At 36.0% G+C, this 15,957-nt stretch overlaps 1 pseudogene; it reads right to left on the reverse strand.

The window, feature by feature from the left end:
- Positions 1-13,252: 13,252 nt before the first annotated feature.
- LOC134376205 (zinc finger protein 621-like) lies at positions 13,253-15,154 on the reverse strand (annotated as a pseudogene).
- Positions 15,155-15,957: the final 803 nt, after the last annotated feature.

The following is a 15,957-nucleotide window of genomic DNA, read 5'->3' on the forward strand; positions in this document are numbered from 1 at the left end:
ATATCTACCATTAATATTTATAACAATGATGCATTTTACCCCTCTTTGCATATCAGCTGCACAAGCTCCGCTGGTTTTCCAGCCACTTGCCTTATTGTTACATCTTGCTAATCATACAACATTTGTATGCGCTTGCAATAAAAACTGTTAACCAAAATATATTTACTAATCAATGAATTACACATAAATTAGCTCATGCATCACCTATTCTGGGGAGTCAAATCCAATTATTTTCCATTTCAGTGCTTCCTTTTTGTACCTACCTTTGAGTACAGGGATCTTGCCTACAAGCTTAGTTAATACCAAGATACAGTAACTGTTCAAAGAGCAAAAGAACTGAATGAACTGTAGCCTCATAATAAAACTTGCCTTATCATGCTTTTGCTATTTATTAACTACCTACTATTTATTATTATGTTAAGTAGGTTATACACATTATCTACTATCCTCTCAACAACAGTGCAAATCATATGCCATTACAAGAACATTGCACAGGAAAAAAAAAAATAGAAACTGAGATGTTATATAACTTGGCCATGATCACACAGTGATTAAGTGGCAGAGCTGTAATCCAAACCTAACTCCATTTATCTCTCCACTTGGAAATTAGTTTAGAAGGAGTACTTTTTCTTTCAAGGCAACCCAGGGGTTGAATGTGAACTTCATAATTTCAGTATTATTTCAACTGTAATTCAATAGAGGGACAATTGAAAAAACATATTATCTTTTTTCCTGTACGAATTATCATCCAATAGACCAGAAACTTTTTTAGAGGGAAAATATTACATTTTATTTTTCAGCTAAATACAATTATGATAGTTTAATTCCAGAATAAGTTAAGCAAAGTATTGCCACATAGTCAACTTCCCAAAGTTGCTGAATTACCTCTTGAATTTGGTTAGATCTTATTGAATCCTAGCATTTCAACTTACACGCTATGAACAGTTCAGAGATATAACCCTAGAATGTAAAACCACTCTGAAAACCTAGCTTCTTTTTTCAGGCTTTCTTTAAGATCATTCCATGAGAAATATCCTACTAGTCATGTTTGAGGTTTGAGCTTTATGGAGGATGGATGGCTTGATCCACTAAATTGTGCAAGGGATTAAGAGATACCCTTTGTTGTTTCTTCTGACATATTTCAGTCAAGTAGATGGAAAGCAACTCGGAGAGAGACCTCTCACCCACTGTGACATACTAAGCAGCCAGAGCACTGTGAAGCTGCTTAAGTTTTCTCTTTTTCGTTAGCCCACACTATTTCCTAAGAAATTCCTTAGTTTTCTCTTTCCTTGTGAAAGAAACCACCGTGCTGAGTAGAAACTTCATTTGAAAGCTTCTTGGGACTAGTTTGTTTTTGTTGCTCAGTTAAATGTTGTGGGAAGACTCAAAAAGCTATACTTCAAATATAAAATGAGTTAAAGCAATTCTTCTACTTGAGCATTTTCCCTAAGTACACGTATTTGCGGGCATTCTTATCTGGAATGGATCACTTTGGGGTTAGGAATTTAGAACTTTTAAAATAGTTCTTTAATTCTACATTTTAAATTACAAAATAACTTTTCCTTAATGATAGAAGTATACTCACCCAAGGAATGTTGACTCAACTATGCCATTATATTTTATTCATCTTCTGTCTGAATTCATTGAAATTTCAATTTTTTACCAGAATAATCTGAACATCCTACTCTGTGATTTTGATATTAAATTTAATTTTCTTCCTATGATGATCACTGTAGCACTTAAGATTTTTTTTTCACTCTCCAAGGGTGTCTTCTTGACAATTACTAAGATGTGCTTCAAAAATTTCAAAGTACTTCAATATGATAATCTTTCTGCTTTTATCTATTTAGAAATAAATTCATTTTGAAATGTCTTCATGAGACAACTCTTTTATTTACTGTTTCATAATCAAACTTCAGAATAATTTTTCCTCTTTAATCTTTGCATTTATGATATGACAATTCCATTCATTATTTAATTCATTCAATCTATGAGACAAATGCATTTTTTAGCATTTTTGACATACCTTAACTAACAAATCTTTATGTAAGTCATATTAGCACTTAATACACCAAAATGATTCATAATTAAATATCCCTTGTGATCCACTGTCATGCATGCTTATAATAAAAATAACAATGCCTTTGGAGTCAGACTCTTTCTGTACAAGTCTAGGCAAAGCCAAGACAGACTGTAACTGGTAGAGAATGCCAAAGACAGACGTAGATTAGATCCCAAATCCATAGGTCTACTCACTGCATAATCTTGGATGAAAACACAACCTCAGTTCCTTTATCTGTCAAATGGGGATAATAGGAGGGAATTTCAAAACGTTCGTGAGAAAATAAAAGACAGCACAAATCTTTCCATAAACTATCTGAAGTACCCTCGTATTACATAATTTTCACAGTTAAGAATTAAATGTGGTATTACCTGTTTTCTGCGCCTTCACAAAACTTGAATCAATGGAGGTTCAGTGTAGTCACACTCCCATGAGCAAACTAAAGCTCAAAGAAATTTAGGGATATGCTCAGATTTACACAAATATTTATTAATAAGCAAATCCAGGACTAAAATAAAAGACATTTATCTTTTACTCTGGTGTTTCCACATGTATAATATATTCTAGAACAATTTGTAAATGAGTAACAAAAATAAAAATAAGATATTTTGTTTCAGAGCACTTAATACAGAGAAAGAAGAATCAGTTTACTTTTGATTTTCATTTTAAAAGCATAAGTTTGTTCTTATTGTTAAAGCATCAGATCACATCCATTTCTGCTTTTAATAAAGTGTAAAACTGTACTTGTCCTGTGGCAGTGACTTCCTTCTTTCCTCCCTCTTTGTCCTTCCTTCCTTTTCTCATCTGTCAATTTATAATTTCTTTTTTTCAACCTACAATATAATTTTTTCACCCACTGAGTAAGCCATTTTTCTTTGGCTACAGATACATATACAGATACATATATGCCCATAGGGCAGAGACTCTGGCTTTAAAATGCTTAATCTAGTAATACATGACCTGAGCAGGAGTGATAGGGTGGGGTTGGGGCAGTGTAGAGAAAGGAAGCTAATATTTATTGGAGACTTTCAGAGTGCCCAGACTTTGCCTATTTTTACCCGTTTTCAAATTTAATACATCCAAGAACGATTTCACATTTTATATATTAGAAATCAAGAGTTAATTTAGTTAAATACATTATTTGTGATCCCTCAATAGTGGCAAAGCTAGCATGTAAAAACAAAGTTAGCATTCTCCAAACACATTGACTACAAATCAATATTAAAGATGAAAATGTCAATCGTGATTACCTATCCCTTTATTTACATAAAGTTCAACATTAAAATTAGAACCCACAAAATGTGCTTGTCTGGATATTGTAATATTATTCATTCTTAAACACCTATAGCTTCATGTTATATATACTTAGATTAACCATAATATATTTGATTTATGTGATATATATTCAGATACTCTCTACATGCGTAGTACTTTTAGACCTCTAAGTATACTGTGAGAGTAATTTAAAGTAGGCACAAATTGGAGCTTACAAGTACAAATAGAAGTTCAGCATGATAGAGTACTTGGTACTTTGACCAAATAAACGACCTTAATCAAGTTAATAATTATAATGATGATGACACATGAACAACCACCCTGTCTTTTATTGTTCTTTGTCAGGGTTATCAAACATCCTTTTCTTTGTTCTCACATTTAACTTTGTTATCACTGATGTTTTATAGCTTTTGATATAGTACCTTAAACTCCTTTGAAACTTGCAACAGCTGACTCCCATTGTTCAAGAAAACAAAATGTTCAGAGGCACATTGGTTTCCTTGAGTTTTGTTACATGGCGATTTACTCTACCACTTTGGTAAATATCTGAATCCTAGTCAAGATATTTAAATGTTTGAGTAAGCCAATGTGCTACTCATTCAAAGAGGCAGGAGAGTTGTAGTAGTGCTCAAGGCTGGAAAGAGTGACTTTTGTAGATGGTGATGATAAATTCACTTGAAAGAAAAACATAATATAGATTAGCAATAGCCCTAAAAATAAGTCCTCTAAATAGTGTTGAAATACTTAATACCTGAAAATATTTTTCAGGTCTGTTTAGAATCCAAGCATTAAACATAAGACCGTGAAAATGCATTTTTTAAAAAAGAGAGAAAATTAAAGACACTAAAAAGAACTAAAATTTATTTTGTATGGCTTTCTAAACTTGATTTGTCAGAATAACAGTACTGAGAGAAAAGAATTAATAACAGGGGCTGAGCCTGTGGCGCACTCGGGAGAGTGCTGCGCTGGGAGCGCAGCGACGCTCCCGCTGCTGGTTCGGATCCTATATAGGAATGGCCGCTGCACTCACTGGCTGAGCGCCAGTCACGAAAAAGACCAAAAAAAAAAAAAAAAAAAAAAAAGAATTAATAACAGGCGTAACAGGAGAATATAAAAATGCATTGAAGAAAGTACAATTTTTAATTGCTCTGTAAGTAAGACAGGTTTGGTGAAAGTATTACAGTATTCAAGAAGCAAATTAGATTGAGCTTAGGCTGAATAAGCCCATCAGAGTAATAGACAATATTGGTAGATAACTGCTGCCAAAATAAAAGCAAGTCAAAGGAAAAGAGAACAATTCAAATCTGACATCAGTATTCAAGAGGGAACCAAATCTAAACAAACAGGACAAGGGTAAAACTTCTGGAATGCTTTGTAAAAACGACAAAAGATTAGCTATAGAACCAGGTTGTATTCCTTAACAAATATCATTCAACAGATGTCATACTTATAGTAAATAAGTGCTAGTTTAAGTAATTTGAAAATTTTAGGACATTGATAAGCTACCTGGGATATCAGATGTACTTCTGTAGACTTCACTGTTTAATAACAAAAGAGAACACCCACATATTGATAAACAAGGTAAAACAGAGTTGTTGAAAATTTTAAGGACACCTGTGGTACAAATAGCTTGGGAAGTTGATAGTCTCATGTTATAAAATTTTGTATTCCTTTTTCATATTGTAGCCCTCAGGCCAAAAGTAGAATATTATTTACCATAGTTATAACTTCCACTCTCATCTCCTACACTCCCACCCCCCATCTCACCATCTAGTAAAGAGAAACACTCTTAATGTTAAGCCAAGCAGAGATCTTATTAATTCTCGGACAGGTCAGAGTTATTACATGGAATGTGTATGGTACTGAGACTAAAACCATCGTGGCCTCTTTCAAGGTCTTTGTTATAAGACAGAGGCAAAAGAGAAGGCTCCTGAAGGTGACCATGACTACTTCAACTGTAGGCTGCTGTGAATGGAACACATTACAGTTTCCAAAGAGACACAAAATTGATATAGGAGATGCTCAACTTCCCTCCTGGGTTTGGGTTTCAGGACACACTTCTGGTTTTCCAGCCATGCCCTGTGGTCTCAGGCTCCCTCCTCTGAGCTCTCCCATGGAGGAAAGTTACTGTTGCCAGTTAGACCTATTTTTAACACCAAGGTGGGAAAATGAGACCACAAGGGGCTGGCTTATGCAAATCCAGTGGCTGGGCATACTCAATACAGAGCACAGAATATTCTTGAATATGCCTGGTGCATGTGATAGGGTCTGACCAATGACCATGCTTCAGGAAGAGACCGACTGAGCATGTACAAGACTAAATGTTACATAACTGGGAGCCACCCTCTTAATTGAATATTCATTAGATAGAGAAACTATAAAAGCCAAATCCCAGTGGAAGGTGGGGTTGTTGCTTACTTTCCTGGAGGCAACCATCACTTTGCTGGCTGAGGTGTATATATTTCACTTTGTATGAAACTTACTTTCAGTGAGTGGCTGCCTACTCTTGAGCCAGCCTGCATTTTGTACTGAACTTTATGTATTTCCCGCCTTTGTGTTAAACTTGGCATAGGCCCTGCTCAGTCTCTGGAGTGTGCCACACTCTCTCTGTGGATATTAGACTTGTTCTCACTTTCTACTGTGACTCTGCCCTTGAATTCCTTCCTGTAGCAGAGTCAAGAAACTGGTAAGAGGACTGGGTGAGTTGAGGCTGATTATTGGACACCCCGTCCCCACCCTACCTCCAACATCAGAATGACAAAGCTTTAGAGGGTTTGTTTGGTATCTTAACATCTGCTTCTTTTTCTGTCTGCGTTATTCATCTATTAGAAGTTTGTTGCCTTTTGAATTCTTCCTGGTTTCTAAAATTGGTATTGTCTGTTATGATCCAAATAAACCATACTTACCTACATAACATTTTCTTGTCCTTTTATCCTACAAAACCAGAATGATGTTATCTATGAAGTGTACATACTATAGTCTACGGCTTCTTGTCACATAGATAAACAGACAGACATAAACGAGTACTTTGTTAAAGCATGCAAGTCATTCCATGGTCCTTCCTTGGCTCCTAAACTTTGTCACTTCTTGATGTGAACCCTACATTCAAGCATCAAGTCTCAGCTCTTGGTGTTCTTCTCCCACCTTAAATGTTAATTTATCTCTGTTTTCTCTCCCCATCTAAGTGCCACTCATACGGGAAGGCACAAGGTAGCTATCAATCTCTCCATAAAATTTTTCCTGACACACACGTGCACATGCACACACACTCATGTCTGCATTCATCTCTCCATTATAAATTTCCTCATCTCAAGGAAATGTATTATTGTACTGTAAGATTTGGGCTGAAACCCAATCTCACATAGAATGGGAAGACTCGCCTCGAAGAGACCACAAGACCAGGAGCAATGCAATCAGCAAGAGATTTATTATTTCCAACGTGTTGGGATCCCACCACCGGGCTGGGGTGAGACCCCGTTAGGCTTTTTGGCTGTCTTTTTACACATTTTCTGGGGCAGCTTTTCGGGCGACCAGGAGACAAAGCAGTAAGCAGTGCTTATTGGCTAACTTAAGTGACCTCAAAGCTTATTGGCTGGCACCCATCTGTTTCTAGGTGATTTCCCCTCAGACTTCTTTACTGGTAAACACTTGGCCATCTGCTGGTTTGCCTTTGCAATGAAGAGACATAAAATCAGCTGAATACTTCTGTACCTCATAGCTCTGTGGTTACAAGCCTGTGCCTGTGTTAGCAAGAAAACCGCAGGCTGTCAGCTCTCAGCTCTTTCCTGTGTAGATGAGAAGTAGGCCAGCTCTGAGAGACCCCTCCTCAGATAACCACACTTCTCGCCCCATATACCCAGGTGTGATAAGACGCTTACCCAAAGGCCTCTTTGAAAACATGTTTATGTGGAAAGTTTTATGCTCTGCGGCAACCTACATATTTCAGCTCCTGTAAGCCAGCTGTGTTCGTGGTCGTGGAAAATCCTGTGTGTCTAGCAGGTCCTGGAGGGGGGGCGGTGTGTGTGTGTGTGTGTGTGTCCTGCTGTAACAGCTTTTTAAGATGGCTTCTCTGTTGCTAAGTTAGAGCAAGCTTGCTTTACAGAAGCAGATTGCACTGGTTAGTATTTTTCAGTACTTTACACAAAATAGGTATTTGTTGAAAGGATGAATCTTTTCTTCTTATAGTTTATATTTGAAAATTCACTTTCAGCTTTTAGAACAGAAGGACCAAGATTTTATATTAACTGGAGACTCTTAGTTAGTGTATAATAAACCTTGACTAATATTTGATTATTTAGAAAAAAAACAAATAGCCTTTTCTATAGTTATGAAAATTTCTGTCACCAGCAAAAGGCCTTAAACATCTTTACATTGGAGGCAACCTTTTTTCATCCATTTTCATGCCCTTTGAATCTATAAGAGCTTAGACTCTCAATAAAAATCTATTGGATTGAATTGAATTTTCTACCAGTCATTCCCTTAAACATCATTTACTGTACACCTACAGGATACTTGGCTTTCCACTAGAAGTTCATCTTATTGAAACACTTTTCACCACATAAACATATTTTTTAGAAAGTGCTGATAATACGACTTCTATTGAGATAAATTGATGCCGCAAAATACAGTCTTCATTGAATACACAACTTTAAAAAGACATTGGAAAACCTGCCAAATTAAACAAATATTTGTCTTATTGTTTAGCACAGGGAAAAAGTTAAATAGATTATAAAAGTTATTAACAATGAGGTTTTTTTAAACATTCATATTTTAAAATGAAAACTATTTAGTAATTACTAAAATATGCCAGTTGCCATTACAAAACTACTAAAATTAAAAAGCCAGTGGACATAAAGGGTTTAAAAACAGGATTTGAGTGAAAACAAAACGTAGGCTGCTGAAATGTCACACAGCTTCTCTGTGACTGATGTTTCATTGCATTTCTCCTTGTTTCTGTGTTTTCTATTATGCATAAAATACAGTTCATTGTCAAGAATAATACAAATATTTCAAGTGGCAGCTTCTCAAGCCCTATCATGTCTTCAAATACCCAATAATCCAACTCTATTTTCTTGGACACAATATGATTTGAATTATCAAATTGCTATCAATTATTTTCAAGGAAACAATGTCTTAGATGGAATAGGAATTGGCCTTTTATCCCATTTTTGTATTTAATCAAAAACATAATCACTGCTAAGTAATTTTTATTTCTTTGAAAAATTAAATCATACTTTTATTCGTTTAAGTGTTTTTATTCATTTTCTAATGTCACTAGATAACTAAAATTTGCAATAAAGAACACGAAATATTGAAGCTCTCTCTACATATAAAGAGTATATTAAACAGATATTCAATTTTAGAAAGATGATTTTTAAATTTTTTCTTCTTAACATTTAAAGTTACGTATATATATATGGTGCATTTGTGATTATCTTCCTTTGGAAGATAACAGATGCATGCAAATAATAGGGTCTGTTATAAAGTACAAATGAAATAGTAAAATAATAAAAATAAAAACCTTATACTGGCCAGAATGATCTACCTGCAAAAACATTTTGAAACCTAATGGTCATAAATTTGCCTTCTTAAGCCAGAGATACAAATGCAATATAATATTTGTATTCTTAGTCTTACTGTCTCTTAGGAGCAAGTGAACACGTGAAAAGCACTGAAGGGAAAAACAGTATAAATAGCAATTAAGAACATACACTCCAGAACCAGTTTTAAGAGTTCAAATCTTAGTTCTGGCACTTAATAGTTATGCGGCAGTGACTGAGGTTTTTAGTTTTTCACTTTCTCAGTTTCCTCAGTTATAACATGAGTATAAATATATTTTCTATTTCTGAAAATTGATAAAAAATAATATATGCAACAGACTTAGAACACTGTGTGGCACTGAGTAAACACCCACAAGTATTTCCTATTATTAATATTGTTATATAAAAAACAGTGTAAATAGATGAGGACAGTTTTGTGGTTCTGATGAAAATGGGATTTGAGATGGGACACTGTAAAAGGAGAATTCTATTTTTGAAGTGAGTTTGCTACATTGCTTCTTATGTTACTGATTTAAGATCCAAGTATACTTCTTGACCTTTTCAGCACAAATAGCTTTAGAAAGGATCCAAGACAGTAAAAGTCTTAGTTTAATAGGAGCTTTATATATCATCTCCAACTCTACCATACGAAAGAAAAATACTGGGACACAAAGACTCTTTGGTACTGGGGTGGAAGTCTGAACAAAGTGGGTAGGTCAATGATTCATGTAACATTTTTCTTCTTTGTCCAATATGTCACAATCCAGTTAGCTCACCTGGATGTATTAAGAAGGATTAATATAAAGTAGCATTTTCTACATAAATTAAAACATAATCCAATCTTAAGAATTATTTTCTCATCCTGAGAACACTCCCCACAAATAAGAGAACTCATGAATTAAAGCGAATTGGAAATTTTCTATTGACCTACATCTTCTTAGTTTCACTTAAAGTGTCAACAAGAAAAATAACATTTAAATAGAATATTTACATCCTGATTGTAAAAGTTTACACCAGGAATTACCACTTAAAAGAAAATGGAGTAAGTTTTTTGCCATTGCCATGATTCTGAACAGGAGTAAATATTTAGCACAGTTTTATAAACACGTTGATAATAAAAATGAGTGTTGGGAAAATATAAGGAAAATGGTCAGAGCCCCTCAGGTGTTTGGAGTCTGCCGAGCATCTGAGGTGGGTATGCGCATGCGCACGGGTGTTCCTTGTTATTGTCTAATGTGATTGCGCATGTGCATCCGGGTGGGGTTTTTTTTTTTTTTTTTTTGGATTATGGACTTCAGTGAAAAGGGCTAAGGGCGAACATGCGTGAAGCTTCTACAGGACACTCCAGGAAGCCATATTAGGTCGGCTACCCCCTAGCACTGAATAAAGACTATTATTTCTTCACACAGGGCTCCAGGGAACTTTTCCTATTACCTAGTTCATAGACCTGCATGTGAACGGTTTGTGACCCAGTCTGGACAACAGGCTCGAGGGGTCTGTGAGACCTAGCTCTAGCTCTACAATGAGAAAGACTAAATCCTAGAATTTTACTCTCTAATCTCTAATGTTATTAATTAAATGATCACATGGAAACAGGTAAAGTTCTATATTCAGATCCTGGAAAGAAAGTCTCCTCAGATTAGATAAATTATATTTGTATATTATCAATTTAAATACATTGTGATATATCATTTTATAGCAGTCTAGTAAAGTAACAAAAAACTCAATTAGGAAATGAGAAGACTAAATTATTTTGCTAAAGATCGATTAGAAGAGCAATGCATTATACATTAAATGCAAACTATATTTTATATTAACATACTATATTATATATTATACCACTGAATTAGTAATGGATAATACAGGGAAAGAAATAAAAATAAACAAATTAAACTTACATTACAACTATAGAGCTAGGACTAGGGTCTGGAGCTCACAGATCTCTCGAGCCCATTCACAAACGCTTCACACGCAGGTCTATGAGCTAGGTAACAGGAAAAGGTCCTTGGAGCCTTGGTTGAAGAAGGAATAGTCTTTATTCAGCACACATATCTGAGAGCTAGGCAGTACAAAGAGAAACTCAATTGCTACTGGCAAAGTCCAAAGAAAAACTGAAACTGAGCAGCTGCCAGCAGAGTAAACATGCTCTATTGTTAGACACCAGCTCTCTGCCATCAGCCTGCTTCACAAAACTGCAGAACACACAAAAGCAATTAACTTGAAAAGTACATGGGTGTACATGCACACTAACTCCACCCACACAACTTGTTTACAAGAAATGTGGAGGGAGCCTGACTAAATTATCCTGTTGTCCCCACAACAATATATTAATTTAATAATAGTTTTACAAAAGTATTATAAAGTATTATACATTGTTTCATACTGTGTTTAGCCTTTTGGGAAATGTATGTGACATCATTTCTTCAGGAATAAATATTCTCAACCTTCCCCTCCCCTAACACACACAAACACATACTACAAAACACTAACATTTCTGCATAAAAATTGTTTTAAATTTCTAAATACTTGACTGATCACTCTAAAGAGTAAACAAAATTTACAGTGATAAGATTGGGTTTGGAATGTTTGCCCATCCTTGAAACACAGGCAATTTTTCTTTAATGGTAAAAGGGAGCAGCCTGGGATGGCAAGTTGGACCTAATACCCCTATATAAACCTGAAATTCTAGAAGGGCTATATCATATTTAAGATGATGTATTAGTCCATTTTATTGTGCTTATAGCAGAATACCCTGAAACTGGGTAATTTTAAGAAAATGAAATTTATTTTTTACAACTCTACAGTCTCACGCAATGCAGGCAATCACTTGAGAATGGCAAGAACACTCTTTATGTGCTCACTTGATTTCTTTATAGAGCCACCAGAGCCACTCCCTGATTACTCTTTAAACCATTAATCCATGAGTGGATTAATCCATTCAAAAGGACATAGTTTTCTAGATCCAATCGCCTCTTAAAGGCCCCACCTTTCACCACCGTATCATAGATTAAGTTCCAACATGATCTTGGGAGGACATTCATACCATAGGAAAGCAAATTTGTATATGATCAAAGGCAACTGCACAAAAAATTGTCTGTATTAGCCTTCTGTGCAAAGAAAAATATGAAAATAAGTCCCTCCACAGAAAGAGAGAAGAAAAGAAGAGTGAAAAAGAGAGAAAAAGATGCTGTACATTATTAGCCATAAAGAAAATCCCAATCAAAACCAAATGAGATATCACTTGGTTATAATTTTCAAAAGTGAAAAACGAGTGTGGGTGAGGATGTGAAGAAATTGGAACCCTCATTCATTGCTGGTTAGAGTGTAAAATAGTGAAGCTACTGTGGAAAACAGTCTGGCAATTCCTGATAGAGTTAAACAAAGAATTACCATATAACCCAACAATCCCACTCATAGGTATATACCTAAGAGAACTGAAAATATATGTTTACAAAAAAAATGTTTATAGCAGTATTATTCATAATAGCCCAAAAGTGGAAACAACCTAAATGTTCATCAGCTGATGAATGGATAAACAAAGTATGATATTTCTATAAAATAGAATATTAATTCACCCACAAAAGGGAATAATGTACCATTACATGTTACAATATGGATGAACTTTGAAAACATTATGTTAATGAAAGAAACCAGACACAAAACATCACAGACTATATGTTATTGTTATATGAAATGTCCAAAATAGGTAAATCCAGAGACAAAAAGTAGATTAATGATTGTCAGGGATAAGAGAAGTGGGGTGTTGGGACTAATTGCTAATAGGTGTTAGGAATTTTCTAGTGGGAAGGGTGGGTAATGGAATGTCCCTGAATTAGAGAGTTGTCTTTGTACACACTGAACCACTGAAGTGTACATTTTAAAATGGAATATACAAAAAGTTTGTATTAAATAACAGGAACATATGGTTTGACATGCGAGCTCTACCAAACATTCAAGGAATATTTAAAGCTTATATTCCTTATATTGCAAAATATTGTGTAAGTAATATTATTAAAACTTTCTAGCACAAAATGTCAAACAGTTGTGCTCTCTACTAATTTTATGAGACTAGTTTGACTGTGATTTTAAAAAACCTCAGAAAAGTACTGCATAAAAAAGTAAGCATTACAAGTCAATATCATTTATGATGATAGGCAAAATAATATTTAAAAATATTACAAGTGGATTTCAAATCAACTTTTCTGCATGTGTTTAATTATGTAGATGAATGTTTACAAAATATTATGATCAGGGTAGATTTATCTCAGAAACACAAGAATGGCCTCACATAAGAAACTCTAAAAGTGTAAAATATCATATTGAGTAGATTTAGATTTTAAATATCTGCAAGAAAATAAATAAAATGTGACATATTTTATATAAAAGTCCTTCCATAGTATTTGAAGGCTTTCCCACACACCTTACATTCAGAAGGCTTCTCCGCAGTTTAAACTCTCTGATGCTTAATGGAGGCTATTTTCCGAGTGAAGGTTTTGCCACACTCCTGACATTGGCAGGGTTTCTCCCCAGTATGAATAGTCTGATGGACAATAAAAAGTGACCTACAACCAATAGTTTTCAACATTCCTTACATGTATAGAGTTTCTCCCCCGTGTGTAATCTGTGATGCCGAAGGTGTGCTGTGCTCCCATGGAAGCCTTGCCACCCACACTCCTTACATTCATAGGGTTTCTCTCCAGTGTGGATGTTCTGATGTTGAGTCAAGGCTGTATTGGAACTCAAACCTTTGCCACCCTCCTTACATTCACTGGCCCTTCCCCAAAGTGTTTTTTCTCAGGTACAATACAGTCATAGCTGGACTTGAAAGCTTTGCCACATTCCTTATATTTAAAAGGCTTTTCCCTAGTATGACTCATCTGATGCCCAATAAACTTTGAGTTATATCTGAAGATTTTCCCACACTCTTTACATTCATAGAACTTCATTCCACCTTGAAGTATCAGATTTGGATTTAGACTCAATGTCTGCCTTATTGCTTTGCTTTTAAAATCCAAGTGCTGAGAAACGTTTCTTAGGAGTCCTCTTAGTGGCATTCTGTGCAACTCTGTTTCTTCAGAGGCTTCCTGCTTTATATCTGGCTCTACATTCTTGATCAAGGACTCTCCACCTAGACTGATGCCTCTCACAACCTCTGAGTCCCATGGTGCTTGCCCCTCTCCATCTGGAAGATTTGAACAGATCTGGGGAATGGAAACACCACCACGAAAGCCACATTTGCATAATTCTCCATCATTACCTCCCCATACAGGACCCTCTGTGCAGGGTCCTGGCTGACCTACTTATTCTGGGTGAAGTACACAGCCATGTCCTCAAAAGTCAGTGGCTCCAGTAAGAACTCGCTTATGCTGAACCAGAGTTATTTTCTGATCGAACGCCTTCCCATACCCCTTACATTCAAAGGGCTTCTCTCCAGTGTGAATTTGCTGATGCTGAGCCAAGGCTGTGTTGGAATGTAACCATTTCCCACACTCTTTTGGAATGTAACCCTTTCCCACACTCTTTACACTTACAGGTTTTCTCGCTGATAGTCAATGAAGCTTGAGTTACAACTGAAAGTTTTCTGACATTCCTTACATTCATAGCTTCTCCCCAGTGTGGAACCTCTGCTGCAAAAGTAAGACTGAGCTGCTAGTGAAGGCCTTGCCACACTCCTTAATTCATCGGACTTTTCTCCAGTGTGGATGCTCTGGTGCTGAATCAAGGCTGTGACTCAACTTAAACCTTTCCCACATTTTTCACATTTAAATGGTTTCTTCCCAGTGTGAATTATCTGATGCCAAATAAGTAATGAATTATATCTGGAATCCTTTTCATAGTCTTTACATTCAAAAGACTTTTCACCAGTGTGACGTCTCTGATGTTGGTGGAAGTCCACCATCTGAATGAAATATGTCACATTTTCCACATTGATATTATCTGACCACTAGGAATTGTATGATTCGTAATGAGTTGTGTGCTGACACTAACTTTTTTCTTAATTTCTCATGCTTTTCTCCACTCTCAACAGCACAGGCCTCATGCTGCCTGGTTGACCCATCTGTGATATCTCTCCTCTTTGACCTTGTCTTCTTAATTATCCTGGGACCATGGGGCTTGTCTAGGCTGCTCCCAAAGTAAAGATGCTGGGGAACATTTCCTGGCAGCCCTCCCAAAACCAGTCTGTAGTACTCTGTTTCTTTAGAAATATGTTCCTTTGGAGTTAATTCTTCCTTCTCAGCTCTGATCTCACCTCCTGGCACCAAGTAGTCTGGAGCATAGCTGGCGTCCCCGCTTCACACAGTCCTTCAGGGTTCGGAGAGGTGAGACTGGACCCCGATCCCTGCTCTGGGGCGACCAGCTCACCCTGAGGCGCTGGCCCCTAAACCATACATTTAAAGACGTGAACACCAAAGTTTTAATTTTTTGGAATAAAGCTGTGATTCAAAATTTAGGCATTATTAGCAAGTTTATTATGCTTCCATTCTTCATAGAAGCAAGAATATTACATATCATTATTCATATTCAAGAAGGTAAATTTGCCCAGAATCTATTACAATGCTTGCCTTCTTATAGTCTAGTACAACAATATTTATAGTTCCTTTGTTTATTTCCACCACTCTTTTGTCATGTCTGTACTGTAGAAAAGTTTTCTTGGTATGAAGAAAAAGAAATATTTAACATAATGTATCCTTCTTCCAGAATACAAATGCTAACAAGTAGTATGAAAAACGAGTGAAGGGGCTGAGCCCGTGGCGCACTCGGGAGAGTGCGGCGCTGGGAGCGCAGCGACGCTCCCGCCGCGGGTTCGGATCCTATATAGGACTGGCCGGTACACTCACTGGCTGAGTGCCGGTCACGAAAAAGACAAAAAAAAAAAAAAAAAAAAAGAGTGAAGGGTAGAAAAATAAGTGATTGAAGTGGTATGTGGGTGGTTTGACAAACTTGTTCACTGATTAATTCTTCTCTTTACACACCAAGGAACACTTATGATCATTTTCCTATATCATGAAAAGTTGTACCTCACTCTGGAGAACAGCAGATAACTCTTTAATAAAATATAATTATAAGAAATATGAGAAT

Source organism: Cynocephalus volans, chromosome 4 (genome assembly GCF_027409185.1).
Source record: "Cynocephalus volans isolate mCynVol1 chromosome 4, mCynVol1.pri, whole genome shotgun sequence".
In the NCBI taxonomy this organism is placed as follows: domain Eukaryota; kingdom Metazoa; phylum Chordata; class Mammalia; order Dermoptera; family Cynocephalidae; genus Cynocephalus; species Cynocephalus volans.